This window comes from Mustela erminea, chromosome X, assembly GCF_009829155.1.
Source record: "Mustela erminea isolate mMusErm1 chromosome X, mMusErm1.Pri, whole genome shotgun sequence".
Taxonomy (NCBI): Eukaryota; Metazoa; Chordata; class Mammalia; order Carnivora; family Mustelidae; genus Mustela; species Mustela erminea.
Genome location: NC_045635.1, coordinates 81124861 through 81139450, shown reverse-complemented (window position 1 = coordinate 81139450; position 14590 = coordinate 81124861). Strand labels below are relative to the sequence as shown.

The 14590-nt window shown below is 36.7% G+C and overlaps 1 pseudogene; it reads right to left on the bottom strand.

Annotated features, from left to right (window-relative positions):
* Positions 1–739: 739 nt before the first annotated feature.
* LOC116582305 lies at positions 740–2026 on the bottom strand (annotated as a pseudogene).
* Between the last annotated feature and the right edge of the window lie 12564 nt (positions 2027–14590).

The following is a 14590-nucleotide window of genomic DNA, read 5'->3' as shown; positions in this document are numbered from 1 at the left end:
CAGACACCTATTTCTTATGTGCATTGTGATAGAACAAAAACCTACAAATGCATGAATCACAAAGTGAATTGACCAAAGTTATACATAATAATTTGTATAAATCACTTCAGAAAAATAAAGAGAAAAAAATCATTTTATTTCCAGAACGGAAACTATATTTACATATTTTTAGACATTTTATTACTACTATTATTAAAGTAGATTTTAATTTTATTAATATTAAACATTTTTATATAAATTCAATTTTTTGTTTTTGTCAATACTTATGCATTTATTATTTTTTAAGATTATTTATTTATTTGAGAAACAGAGAGAATAGGGGGACAGAGGGAGAGAGAATCTCAAGTAGACTCCATGCTAAACACAGAGCCCAATGCAGGGCTTGATCCCATGACCCTGAGATCATGACCTGAACCAAAATCAAGAGTCAGACAACTGACTGAGCTACCCAGCTGTCCACGTATGGATGCATTTAAACATAAGTAAAGTCTGTGTACATTTTTTGTAGTTTGTTCTTTTCTATTGAACATTATTTTACACACATATTTTTATGTGCTAGATACTCTCTGCTATTGTCATTTTTAAAAATTGTTTAAGAGCTTTATTAACGGGTGCTTGCCGTTTGTTGACTTTTGAAAAAATCAAATTGTAAACTCTTATTACAAATTAAAAATGAGGTTCTTAAAAATCTCAACTTGACCAGATATGAAACAATTTAAAAACCTTTAAGGGTGTATTGAGAAAAAACAGGCTTTTTTTTTTCTCCTTAAAAAACACCTTTGTCATTACCAAAAAGAGACGTCTTTAGGTAAAAATAATAAAAACCTCATGCTGCATAGATAATGCAGATAGTTCTGTTTATCTGGTCAATGGGCAAAAAGCAAGCACTTAAGGTCTTCAGCTCCAATCTTTTGTTCATTTCTTATTGCTGGAATTTCATCTTCATTTCTTCGTGTTGGATGACTAAACCGGATGATGGTAGAGATGGTAAGCCGGCATTTACTCAGCCCCGCCCTGCTCAGCCTCGGGAACAGAAGAATTCTCAGCTGGTGGATCGGCTGCTTTTGTCTCTTTGTCATCTTGTGGTTTAGGGTTTTCTGGGGGTCTGTGTCGGTAATTGAAGTTGTGGCGGTACTGACATTGAGGTGGCTGCTGACCCTGGGTCTCATCTCCTTGATTTTCCTCCTCGTTGCCATCCTCTCTAGGTTGTCTTTGGCTAGGAGGACCCCTGTGGAATTGTGGTCTATCACCCCAATACATATTCTGTCTCACTGGTCTACCTTGTTCTCCTGCACCCTGGTTGTCAGCACCTTCCATCACTTCTCCCTGCACTGGAGGGTTGGAACGCTGTGGTCGACGCCCATAGGGTCTCCTCATGTAGTAAGGTGGGAACCGTCGCCTGCAGTAGGGCCGGCGCTGTTGGGCCTGGCCTCGGGAGAACTTTCCGTCCCCTCGTTCTTTTCCCCACTCTCACTATTCTGGTAATTTTGCTGGTAATTCCGTGGAGGACCCCTGGGACGTGGATAGCATCTATAATGGTGAAGGTCTGCTACGTATTTACTGCCTTGCACTGGAACTCCACCAGGGCCTGTCACATTTGCTTCCTCCCCACCCTTTTCTCCTTCAACAACATCAAACTCCACAGTCTCTCCATCTCCTACACTGCGAAGGTACTTCCTGGGGTTATTCTTTATGGCAGTCTGGTGTACAAATACATCTTCCTTGGTGTCATTCCTGTTGATGAAACCATATCCGTTTCTTACATTGAACCATTTTACTGTTCCCCAAAACTTTGTTGCGATGACCTTCTTGTCCCCGCCAGCAGGCGCCACCAATGTGAGGCCAACAGGGCCGTCGCTCCCTGCAACGTTGCCAGCGGTGCCGGACTTTGTGTCTGCAGCCCTGAGAGCGGGGGCGGCGGGAGTGGGGCGGAGGGCAGCTGCTGGGTCTCAGCCTCTCCCGGGGTGTGATGGTAACTAGGCCGGCAGCAGCGGTGGAGCTGCTCAGGGCTCTCTGCTATTGTCATTTTTATTTGACACAGACTATTATATCATGATGTATATCATGATACTTCATAGTCTGCTTATCCACTCCACATTAATTATTTTATGTTGTTGCTATAATAGAACACATTGTGCCCTAGCTGATATTTCCGAAAAACCTATACCAGAGCTTTAAACTCACATTGACTGAGTTGTACTCATCTTAAATTTATGGATCAATTACGGATTTAAGTTTAGAGTCAAATTAACTTTATTTCAGGCTTAGTTATAAGCTTGTCTTCTGGTTCCATGATTTCAGTTCCTGGATCATCTCCAGTGCCTGAATTTCCAAATTAAAAGTTTACCTACTACTTTTTCACTATAACCTCACCAGCACTTGTCTCTTCTCTTCTTGGTGATAGCCATTCTAACAGGTGTGAGGTGATCTTTCGTTATAATTTTTATTTGCTTCTCCATGATGCTTAGTTGTGTTCAGGGTTCAAACTTGTAACAAAGAGTAAATAAGCCATAGGGACCTAATACACAGTGTAATAAATACAGACAAGAAAATATTACTTTAATGATTTAATGTGGTAAATATTGCTTCAGTGGCAATCATATTACCTAAACATATTAAAGTAACACACTGTATACCTTAAATTTACAAATGTAAGATGTCAAAATTATTAAAACTGAAAAATAACAGTAAGATAAAATTTACCTACTATTTAGGTCTTAGTCTTACCAGTTTTGTTAACAATTGATGTTTTCTCAATGAACTGCAGCCTGCCATAGATTTAGCAAGAGCTTCTAATAGGTTCCTCTATGACTTTGTGCAGTCTGCAATTTATAACCAAATATTTGTTACAACTTACTCTATCTCCTTGAAAAGAATTGTCTGATTGTCTATACCATCATTTATTTCTGCAACTTCTTCTTGAAGTCAAGTTCTGCATACTTGCCTGAACTTAATTCCATCACCTACTACCATTAGCAACCACAGTCTATATTGCTGTAGTATCAAATTCCTCACTCTCTTTGTTGGGTTTATTTTGCTACTGATAAGTTGAGTCAGTTTTTATTCAATTAAAAAATTCATACAAAATTTCAGGCATTATTCCAAATACAGAGTATTGCAATAAACCAAGTCTACAAAAACCCTGTCCTCATAGAACTTATATTCTAGTGAGGGAAGAGAAAGTTCTGATACTCATCTTATTAAAATCACTGCCAGGTACACCTTTATAAAAAATACTCTTTATGCCTTTCTGGGTTATTTTCTTGGCATCAGTTGTGGTGAAAAAAGTGAAAAAGTAACTGGTTCACCAGATCCACTTTTTTTTTTCTTTCTTAGCACATAATGTATGTTCCCTCAGCCTCATTCCCAGTTGGGTGTGGTCCGTGATTGAATTGTAAATAACAGAATCAAGTATAAACAAAATGTTCCATTTCTAGGTCATTTAAAACCTCCTATATGACCCCCACTCGTGCTCTTTCCCCATCTGTTAGCTGGATGCAAAGCTGCATGCAAATGAGCATGGTGACATTGGAAGCTGTGTAGTGAAGACAGTGTAACATCAAGATGAATACAGTCTGGGAGTGCCTGGGTGACTCAGTTGGTTAAGTGTCTGCCTTTGGCTCAGGTCATGATCCCAGGGTTGTGGAATCTAGCCCTGCATTCAGGCTCCCTTTTCAGTGGGGAGCCTGCTTCTCCCTCTGCTTGCCATTCCCCTTGCTTATGCTCTTCTTTTCTCTCTGTCAAATAAATAAATAAAATCTTAAAAAAAAAAGATCAATACAATCTGGGTCCAGTATGACAATTTGCAGGAACGCTGTGAAACAGTTTACTTTTATCATCGTTGAGCCATTGTACCATTTTGTTATTGCTTATTATAATTGTATAGTGGTTCCATCAAATTATAGAAATAGTTTGATGGTTCTTGGTACAGTTTAATATATTTTATTCAAAATTTTTCTAATTTATAGTGTAACCATCAATATGGGACTGTTTTCCCAAAGCCTTAGCACTATTGATTTTTATTCATATATGTTGATTGACTTTTTTATTTTAACAAATTTATCATGGCATCTTCATTTTAATTCATATTAGCATTATTGTAAAGATGGCTATGTATTTTCCATACTATTGTTTGTATTTTCTCATGTATAAATACTATCAAAAATCTTGTGCTTTGCATACTTACTAAATTGCATCTGAAATTGCATTCTTGTCTATAATTATATTTTTATTAAATAAGGAGATTTGAATGTGTGAAGTTTCTGCTTACTTTGCCTAAAAGAAATTCATCTTCCCTCCAAATATGTTTCTCTTGGATTGCAAGAGAAAGCAGGAACAAAGGCACACCTTTTATTGCAACAAAATTATTCATTATTATAGTGGCACAGTTACATTCTTTTCTACAATCATTCATATCAGGGATTTCAATAAATTGTGCAATAATTTATGTTTTTAATTTGTTTTTCCAGAATTTTCTCTCAGACTTCTGCTTAGATAAAAGTGTTAATCTGCTTGTTTGTTCAGTATGTGTTGGATTATATCAATTTGAATGAAATTATTTTTCTTTATATTCATTTAACCTTGGATTCTTTGGATAAACCCTAATTACTTATTGCATGGTCCACAACTTCTGTGCCTCCATACCCTCAGTGCCATAGTCTTCTGGAACTTCAGTTAGTTAATGCAGTGATGCAATGGCCAATTTTTCTTGGACCTATATGATTCTGCATCTTAGGGACACTTAAATCATTTCAGAAGGGTCTTCTTTTTACTGATGTGATACAGCCATGTTGATAACCACATAGCCTGAATTTGTGACTTTTACTGAAATTTAACTTCCTGAGTATGCACTGGTGGTATTGCATGGTGCCATTTGGAAGCACAGGTGAATTCACTCCCTGTGGGATAAATTTTGGCCAATGGAAAGCAGGATCCCATGATCAGCTTCAGAGTCCTCCTGGGTGACTAAGTTAAACTATCAGCCAAATGACCAGCAATGTCTCTTGGGGGCTTTTCATGAAATGGAGGTTAGCACATTACTGTATCACTTTGTATGGTTTCCCCTACTTCCCTATTTCTTTCTTTCTCTTTGTTGTTGTTGTTGTTGTTCACTCGTACTATCCTGGGATTCTGCTTCCTTAATAAGACATACCACTTAATCATTGTCTCAGGTTCTATATTCTATGTAATTTGGGCTAATATAATTTGTGGGGGAAGTGTTTCCTAAAGATAGACCCCTAGCATGAGATTTCGCATTTTTCCTGTCCACCCTCTGAATGAAATAAAGACTCAATTCTGATGAGAAATGAAATGGTAACCTCTGGCATGCTGGGACCTCACATCTGCTTAAGCCTTTACCTATGATTAATTGAAATAAGCTACATATGGAGGGTAAAACTCTGGGAAATCAAACAATACAGTGGTAATCATTATGGAGTCAATAATAATTATAAGATCTGCAGAGAATGATGCCTGCTTTTTATGGCACCTTAAATTTTGCAAAATGAAAATGTTTTGCTCAGAGTAGTTTGTTACCCACTTGAGGTATCACCAGTATAATACAACTGATAAGGTCTCCCTTTCAGAACTGAATCACTCATTACACCAGGTGCTAGGAGTTGTACCTGCTGAGTGGTTCTCTGAGAATTACCCTTGTTTCAAGGTAGCTGCTTTGGTCAAAATAAATGACCCTCCTTGGGGTCAGCTTACATCTAAAGACTCCTGATGCTAGGGTGCAAAAGCCTGATCCTCCTGCCTCAATTTGGGACATTTCTGAAAGCTTAACCCTGTATCACATTTTAACATTCTGCTCAATCCTACTTTCCTTCCTCCCTAACAGTGTTTTCCCCTCCAAATTCTACAATAAGTCACCTCAGATTCTTCTTTCAGGGAAATGGAAGCAGTAACAGTAGGTGCGGGAAGGGTTCTTAGGGAGCAGACTCTAAAACGAGATTTCGGTTCTTGTTTAACCACCATTAAGATGTTGGGAAAGACTTCACCATTTACGATTGAGGGAAAACAGTCCCTTGTTAAGTACAGTAGTGGAACAATTGTTAAAACGTTTAACAGTGGTACTACAAAAAGATACTTTGTACTCACACTTCAAAAAATATTTATAGAAGGGAACACACTAGTTGATGCAATATCTCAGGTATCTTAAAGATTTATGGGGATGTGGAAAGGGATGTAGGTAGAGTAAGGTGGGGTGGGATATGAAATAGGTAGACCCTATGGCTTATTCATGTATTGGAGAAAGACAGTGACAGATTGTGAATGATTACTTAACAATTGAATTTAAAATATGATAGTCAGAGGGCCTCCTTGACAATATATAAATTTATTTGAATCTCCCAGGACTTAATCTTAAAGCTATCAAAGAGTCAGGAATGGTGGAATTGTTAACAGCAGCAAACTACTACAAAAATATCTTAGGCTCAATTTAATGTTATTAGGCAAACTTCATCTATAATTAATTATTATAAACCATTATTTCAGAAGTAGTTTCTAGAATCATAAAAAATGCAGTCCTTGGGTCCCGGCTCATTTCATTTATCAAAATATATTTAAGATACATTCATGTTTTGGTATGACTTGATATCTAATTCCTTTTTACATTGAATAGTATTCCATTGTATGGATGCACTGGAGGTTGCCATTCATCCACCTAATGAAGGACGTATTTATCGCCTCTGAATTTTGGAGATTATGAATAAAGCTGCTGTATACATCCACATACAAGATTTTTATTCTTCTAAGTTTTTTTTCTTCCTAGTTTTTATTTAACTTCAAGTTATTTAAGATTCAGTGCAATATTAGTTGAAGGTGTAGTATTTAGTGATTCATCACTTAGGTACAACACCCAGTGATCATAATAACAAATGTCTTTCTTAATCTCCATGACTTTTTTAACCCATCACCCCACTCACTTCCCCTCTGTTTCTTGGTTGTCCTCTCTCTTCCCCCCTTATGTTTCTTTGTTTTGTTTCTTAAATTCCACGTATAAATAGAATCATATGGTGTTTTTCTTTCACTAACTGACTTATTTTGCTTAGCATACTTCCTATCTCCATCCACATCATAGCAAATGGCAAGATTTCATCCTTTTTGATGGCTGAGTAATATTCCATTGTACATGTATACTACCTGTTCTTTATCCACTCATCAGTTGATGGGCATTTGAGCTCTTTTGACAATTTGGATATTGTTGATACTGGTGCTATAAACACTGCAGTTCATGCATCACTTTGAATGAGGCACACTTGCTTGAGAAGAGAAATACTGGCAGAGTATAAGAGGCATCAGACTTGGTATAAGTGGATTAGGCAGCTACTGTTCTGTGCTGTTGTATTTACTATAGGCATTTCTGCATTTATACTGAGAGATAGGAAGGTAAATGGCACCAGCCAGCTCCTTTGTCCCTAGAAATGGGTCTTACTGCTCTTGAGAAAGTGCTCCCAGAAGAGGGAATAATCTTCCTCCATGTGTCCCTAGGGATTTTTTTTAAATTTTTTATTTTTTATAAACATATATTTTTATCCCCAGGGGTACAGGTCTGTGAATCGCCGGCCTAGGGATTTTTTTGATTGCCATTTCACACTGTCTGCATCTTGATTGTTTGTCTTCCTTCCTTCCAGGAGCAGTGCAGTGCCTTCTGGGCTCTATCCTAGGCAAGCCTGCTGACTTTTAAAACTTCAGGCTTTAGGGACATGGTGTGGACAATGGCCTGCACTGGTCTTCTGGGGGCTGGTCTTACCCTATTGGGACCAAGAGAGGTTTTCCCAAAAATGCCAAGTGTACCAGAGCACAGGGATGTGAAACTTAGAACAAGCAGACAAGGCAGCCAGTGTCAGGGCCAAGTTGCCCTTGGTAGGAGACTCTGTCTATGCTTATAGGTGGTGGAGGGAAATGACACCTTCTAGCTCTTCTGTCTCCAGAGAGGGATCTCTATGAAGATGGAATAATCCCCCACACACACATTGTGTGCCCCAGGAATTCCTCATATCCTGTCATCTGCCCCTGGGTTCTTTGCCTGCTTTGTCTCAGGAGTAGGGAAGCACCACTGGGGCTCTATCCCAGCCAAGCCTGCTGACCATTAAAATTCCATTCTTCAATTTGGTTGCAAAAACTCACGAAATCAGACCCTCTGATTTTCCCATCCAATGGCTTTGGAAAAGTGTTCTTGTGCATTTCCCTATGTCTTCCTCTCTCTTTTACCTCTCTCTGTGACCAGGGCTCCCTCCCCCTCCACAGGACTCATGATCCATTTCTCCTCCAAATCACATCTCCACACTTCCTCCTTCCTTCAATGTGGCCTCTTATTTACCTCTAGTCGTGCAGGTTTTTATTTTTTTTTTCTATCAATCCTCAGGTCAATCTCTTGGGTAATCAGAATTATTTGATAATTACCTAGTTGTGTTCAAAGGATGAGATGAACCTAGGGTCGTCCTACTGTGCCTCTATCTTCACATTCACATATAAGTTTTATGTAATATTGGTTTTCATTCCTCAAAGAGAAATATCAAGGTGTAGGCTTTCTGGGTAGTATGGTAGGTGTTCATACAACTTTATAAGATACTGACAAACATTTTCAAAGTAACTATACCATTTTGCATAACCAGTAGCAATGTATGAGAGTTTCAATTGCTTCATATTGTTTCCAGCACTTGGTGTTTTCTTATTTTTCGTTTTTTTCCCTTTTTTTTTTTTTTTAATGCTACTCTGGTGTCTAGTGGTATCTGAACATGGTTTTATTTTGCCATTTTCTGATAACTAGTCATGTTAAGTACCATTTTATTATCCTCATTTCTCATCTATATATTTCTTAGGAGAAGTAGGTCTTCTGTTATTTTGCCCTTTTAAAAATCGTGTTATTTGTTTCTTGTGTTGAGCTTTGCACATTTTTAATACATATCCTTTGTCAGAAATGTGATTCACAGTTATTTTCTCCTAGGTTGTGGCTTATAGTTTTATTATCTCAATAGTGTTTTCTTTTTTTTTTTTTCATTGTGTTGTTAGTCACCATACAGTACATCATTTGTTTATGATGTAGTGCTGCATGACTTATTGTTTGCCTATAACACTGAGTGTTCCATGCAATCTGTGTCCTCCTTAATACCCATCACTAGGCTCACCCATCTTCCCACAACCCTCTCTTCTAAAATGCTCTTTTTGTTTCCCAGAGTCCATAGTCTCTCATGGTTCTATTCCCACTCTGATTTCTCCCCTTCAACATTGATTCAAAACCTAAGGGATATGACAAAGGTGGTCCTAAGAGTGAAATTCATAGCCATACAAGCCTCACTCAAAAAAATAGAAAAATCCCAAATACACAAACTATCTTTACATCTGAAAGATCTGGAGAATCAACAACAAATTAATCCTAACCCATGCACATAAAGGGAAATAATTAAGTGTGAACAGAGATCAATGAATTAGAAACCAGTAGTACATATTAACAAACCTAGAAGCTGGTTCTTTGAAAGAATTAATAAGATCAATAAACCACTGGCCAGACTTATCCAAAAGAAAAGAGACAGGACCCAAATTAATAAAATTATGAATTAAAGGGGAAAGACCATAACTAACACTACAGGAATAGGAGTAATCATCAGAAATTATTATCAACAGTTATATGCCAATAATTTAAGCAACCTAAAAGAAATGGATGCTACCCTGGAAACTTATAAACTTCCAAGACTGAAACAGGAAGAAATTGACAACCTGACTAGACCAATATCTAGTAATGTGATTGAAGCAGTGATCAAAAACCTCCCAAAAAACAAGAGTCCAGGACCCAGGGGACTCCCTGGGGAATTCTACCAAACATTCAAAGAAGTAATACCTATTGTCCTGAAGCTGTTTCACAAAATAGAAACAGAAGGAAAATTTCCACTCTTTCTATGAGGCCAGCACTACCTTGATCTCCAAACCAGGCAAAGACCCCATCAGAAAGAAATTCAGACCAGGGCACCAGCGTGGCTCAGTGGGTTAAAGCCTCTGCCTTCGGCTCAGGTCATGATCCCAGGGTTCTGGGATTGAGCCCCACATCGGGCTCTCTGCTCAGTAGGGAGCCTGCTTCCTCCTCTCTCTGCCTGCCTCTCTGCCTATTTGTGATCTCTGTCCAATAAATACATAAAATCTTAAAAAAAAAAAGAATTTCAGACCAATATCCCTGATGAATATGGATGCCAAGATTCTCAACAAGATCCTAGCCAATAGCATCCAACAGTACATAAAATGATTATTCAACATGACCAAGTGGGATTTATCCCTGGGATGAAAGAGTGGTTCAACATTTGGAAATCAATCAATGTGATAGAACACATAAATAAGAGAAGAGACCAGAACCACATGGGCCTCTCAATTGATGCAGAAAAAAACATTTGACAAAATATAGCATTCTTTCCTGATTAAAACTCCTCAGAGTATAGGGATACAGGCACTATTCCTTACCTTAATAAAACCCATAGCAAATATCATTCTCAATGGGGAAAAACTGAGAGCCTTCCCACTGAGATCAGGAACATGAGAGGGATGCCTACTCTCACCACTATTGTTCAACATTGTAGTAGAAGTCCTAGAAACAGCAATCAGACAACAAAAATAAATAAAAGGTATTCAAATTGGCAAAGAGGTCAAACTCTCTCTCTCTTTGCAGATGACGTGATATTCTATGTGGAAAACCCAAAAGTCTCCACCCCCAAATTACTAGATCTCATACAGCAATTCAGTAATGTGGCAGGATATAAAAACTAATGCACAGAAATCAGTTGCTTTCTTATACACTAAAAATGAAACAATATTGTTTTCAAAGAGCAAAATTTCATTTGCTTTTTATAAAGTCTAATTTATGATCTTTTAAAATATTTTATTTATTTATTTATTTGTTTGTTTATTTTGTCAGAGAGAGAGAGAGAGAGAGAGAGCTCACAGGCAGGGGAAGGAGGAGGTAGAGCAGGCAGAGCAGGCAGAGGGAGAAGCAGTCTCCCTACTGACCAAGAACCCTAGGTGGGACTCCATCCCAGTACCCTGGGATCATGACCTGAGCTAAAGACCAATGCCTAATTGACTAAGCCACCCAGGCATCCCCAGTTTATGATTTCTTATTTTATTTTATTTTGATTTTTTATCATGTTCAGTTATCCGCCATATAGTACATCATTAATTTTTGATACTTCAATGATTCAACAGTTGTGTATAACACTCAGTGCTCATCACAACACATTTCCACCTTAATACCCATCATGGAGCTACCCTATCCATCATCTCCCTCCCCTCCAAAACCCTCAGTTTATTTCCTAGGGTCCATAGTCTCTCACAGTTTGTCTCCCTCTCTGATACCTCCCCTTCAGTTTCCTTCCCTGCCCCCATGGTCTTCCATACTATTCCTTATGTTCCACTTATGAGTGAATCGTATGATTTCTAAATTATATCTTTCCTTTAGTGTGGAAGGTAGGAATTAATTGCCTAATCTAACATCACATTTTTTTCTCCTATGTTTTCTACTTAAAGTTTTATATTATGCTTTTTAAAAAAAGATTTATTTGTCAGAGAGAGAGAGAGCACACACAAGCAGGGGGAGCAGCAGGCAGAGGGAGAAGTAGGTTCCTCACTGAGCAAGGTGCCTGATGCAGAACTCCATCCCAGGACCCTGGAACGATGACCTGAGCTGAAGGCAAACACTTAACTGACTGACCCACCCAGGAATCCCTATACTATAAGATTTTACATTTAATTCTGTGATCCATTGGGGTTAATTTGTATATAATATTAGATATAATGATATAAAATTAATATGCATAATTTCATATAAAGTATATAAATATAAAATTTGCCAGAGGAAAATACTATCATTTCAGTGGTTACATTTAAAAACTTCCTTTTATGGGGCACCTGGGTGGCTGGTTAAGTGTCTGCCTTCAGCTCAGGTCATGATCCCAGGGTCCTGGGATCAAGCCCTGGAGCCTGCTTTTCCCTCTCCTTTTCTCTCTCTCTCTCAAATAAATAAATAAAATATATATATAAAAAAACTTTTACATGTAACACTTCTTATTGTTAAGACATCTTAACAAACTAGATATGGAAAGAAACATTCTTTAATAAAGAAAATTTATCAAAAGGCATAGTATTTCTCATACTTAATGGTGAAAATGTAGGCAATTACTGTCAACATTATTAGTATGTCTTCTCTGACCACTTCTTTTTAACATTGTATTGATAAAAAAAAATTTGGTAGGTAATGAGGTTAAAAAGTAAGAATCAAAATTGTTATTCACTAACAATATGATTACATAAACATTCTAAGAAAATCTACAGATGTGTTATTAGAATTAAGAATTGAATGATTGACTCCAGCAAGGAAGTTAGATAAAAGATCAATAAAATCAAATAAAATCAAAAAAGTAATATATATATATATATATATATATATATATATATGTGTGTGTGTGTGTGTGTGTGTGTGTATACACATACATCTCAATTAAATTCTTGAACTTTATCTATATTCATACAGAAAATATACCATCAAAACGATTATATCCAGGGAACCTGGGTGTCTCAGTGGGTTTAGTGTCTTATTCTTGATTTTGGCTTGTCATGATCTCAAGATTGTGGGACTGAACCCCACATGGGCCACTGTGCTGGGCATGGATTCTACTTGAGATTCTCTCTCCCTGTCCCTCTGCCCCCCCCTTTCTCTCTCTTTCTTAAAAATAGAAGATCACATTCACAACAGCAACATTATAGTAGCAGTAGGGGAGATAAACTATAATCAAAACAAGTAAAAATAGGGGTCATGCAAAAAAAATAGTTTAAAAAAAAGTGTTACCAGTTATGCCAGGATATAGTGCAGTCAGAGCCAATCTCACACAACTTCAGAGAATGTGACATTTGAGCAAAGACTTGAAAACGGTGACTTAGGTAGTCAAGGAGAAGGGCATTCCAGCAGAGGAAATAGAGCAATTGCTCAAAGGTGAGAGCATGACTAACTTAATGTGAAGAATGGCCAAGAGTTTAGTGCATAGCTTAAGATCACTGACATACATACAATAAAACACATAATAAGATATTCACTGAAGTGAAAGTGGGAACACAACTATCCATAAATAGCAGAATGGATAGCTTGTGGCATATTTATTCACACAAGGGAATATTATATAACAATGTGAATAAATGTTTTACATTTGTCAACATAGATACCCCTAATATAAAAAGTTGACTAAATTAGCAAGCTATGAAAAAGATAGAAATAAATATATAAATGTTAAAACTGCACATATCAATTACTTATAGATATAGGTATATGGTTAATGAGTTCATGCTTATGAAAAAAACATAAAAACATGGAAAAGAATAATACGCCATTTTTAGTAGTTACTTCTAAAGGAGGCAATTTTGAATAAGTGAGTTGCCCAAAAGGGCCTTCCTCCATATGTAATGATTTATTTATTTTCAAATAGACTATTATCATTTATTAAATATGGGTAGTGGATCCTTGGGTAATTGATATATTATTCATTTTATATGTTTCTGATACATTCACATGATGTGATGAAAACTTGGTGTTATATGCAACTGAATTACTAACTCTAGATCTGAAACTAATGATGTACTATGTGTTGCTTAATTAAATTTAAAAAAAAGATAATTAATTCAAAAATATTCTCTGCTAAAAGTAAGCTCTTCCTTTTAGGCATTCTTGTTCCTGTTACTTACATACAGAATTTTTCATATATATATCTGTTTTTACTGCACTTTAGGTCTTTAAGGAGGTAGATAGTAGTTACATCATTTACAAAGTTCCCAAAACACTTAGTATAGTGCTTTACACAGAATGAATATTTGATAAACCTGTGAGAATTATTAAAATCATATAAAATTAATGTACTTCTAATTGTCATTTGTGATTTTCCCCATGTTTGTGATTAGGATGATTGATAGGAGTACAGAATAGAAGAAAAGTATATGAGATATTGTCTATATGTTTATAAATTTTAAATTAAGTTTTAGTTAAAAGCAATACAAAACAAACAAGCAAAAAACTCAGGTGGCCAATCTTGCCTGAGTGTAGTGAAGAGGATATAGTCTGGGGTGGTTGACACCTAGATTTATGAGTATATAGAAGCATGTGTATTGGCTTATAAAGAAAGTCTCACTACTGCAGAATAGACAAGGGGAGAAAATAGTCCTTCTAGGTCAGTACTTATAAAAAGGAGTAAGGCAGTAAGCTAAAAGTCATAAAAATTATGCTGGGAAATGAATAATTTACTTGACGTGTTGGTAATTTTTAATGATAATGAAGGTCATCTGTCACCTGCACAAAGAAAGCATATGCCTTTCAGTGCGCATTTGTATATTTAATTTTAACAGCCTTGAATGTGGTTAGCCAGATAATAAACTTAGTTAAAAGGTTTTTCTTCATTTCAAATTACTGATTTGACAAAAATATAACTGGTAATTCAAAATGTGTAACATTTGGTCCTTGGAAAGAGAGGCTTAGCTTGACTTTGTTTTCTCAACTCCTAACATTGAAAAAAACCTCAAGTGGTTCTGTATGAAGAAAATTCATCTCTCATTTATACATGACAGA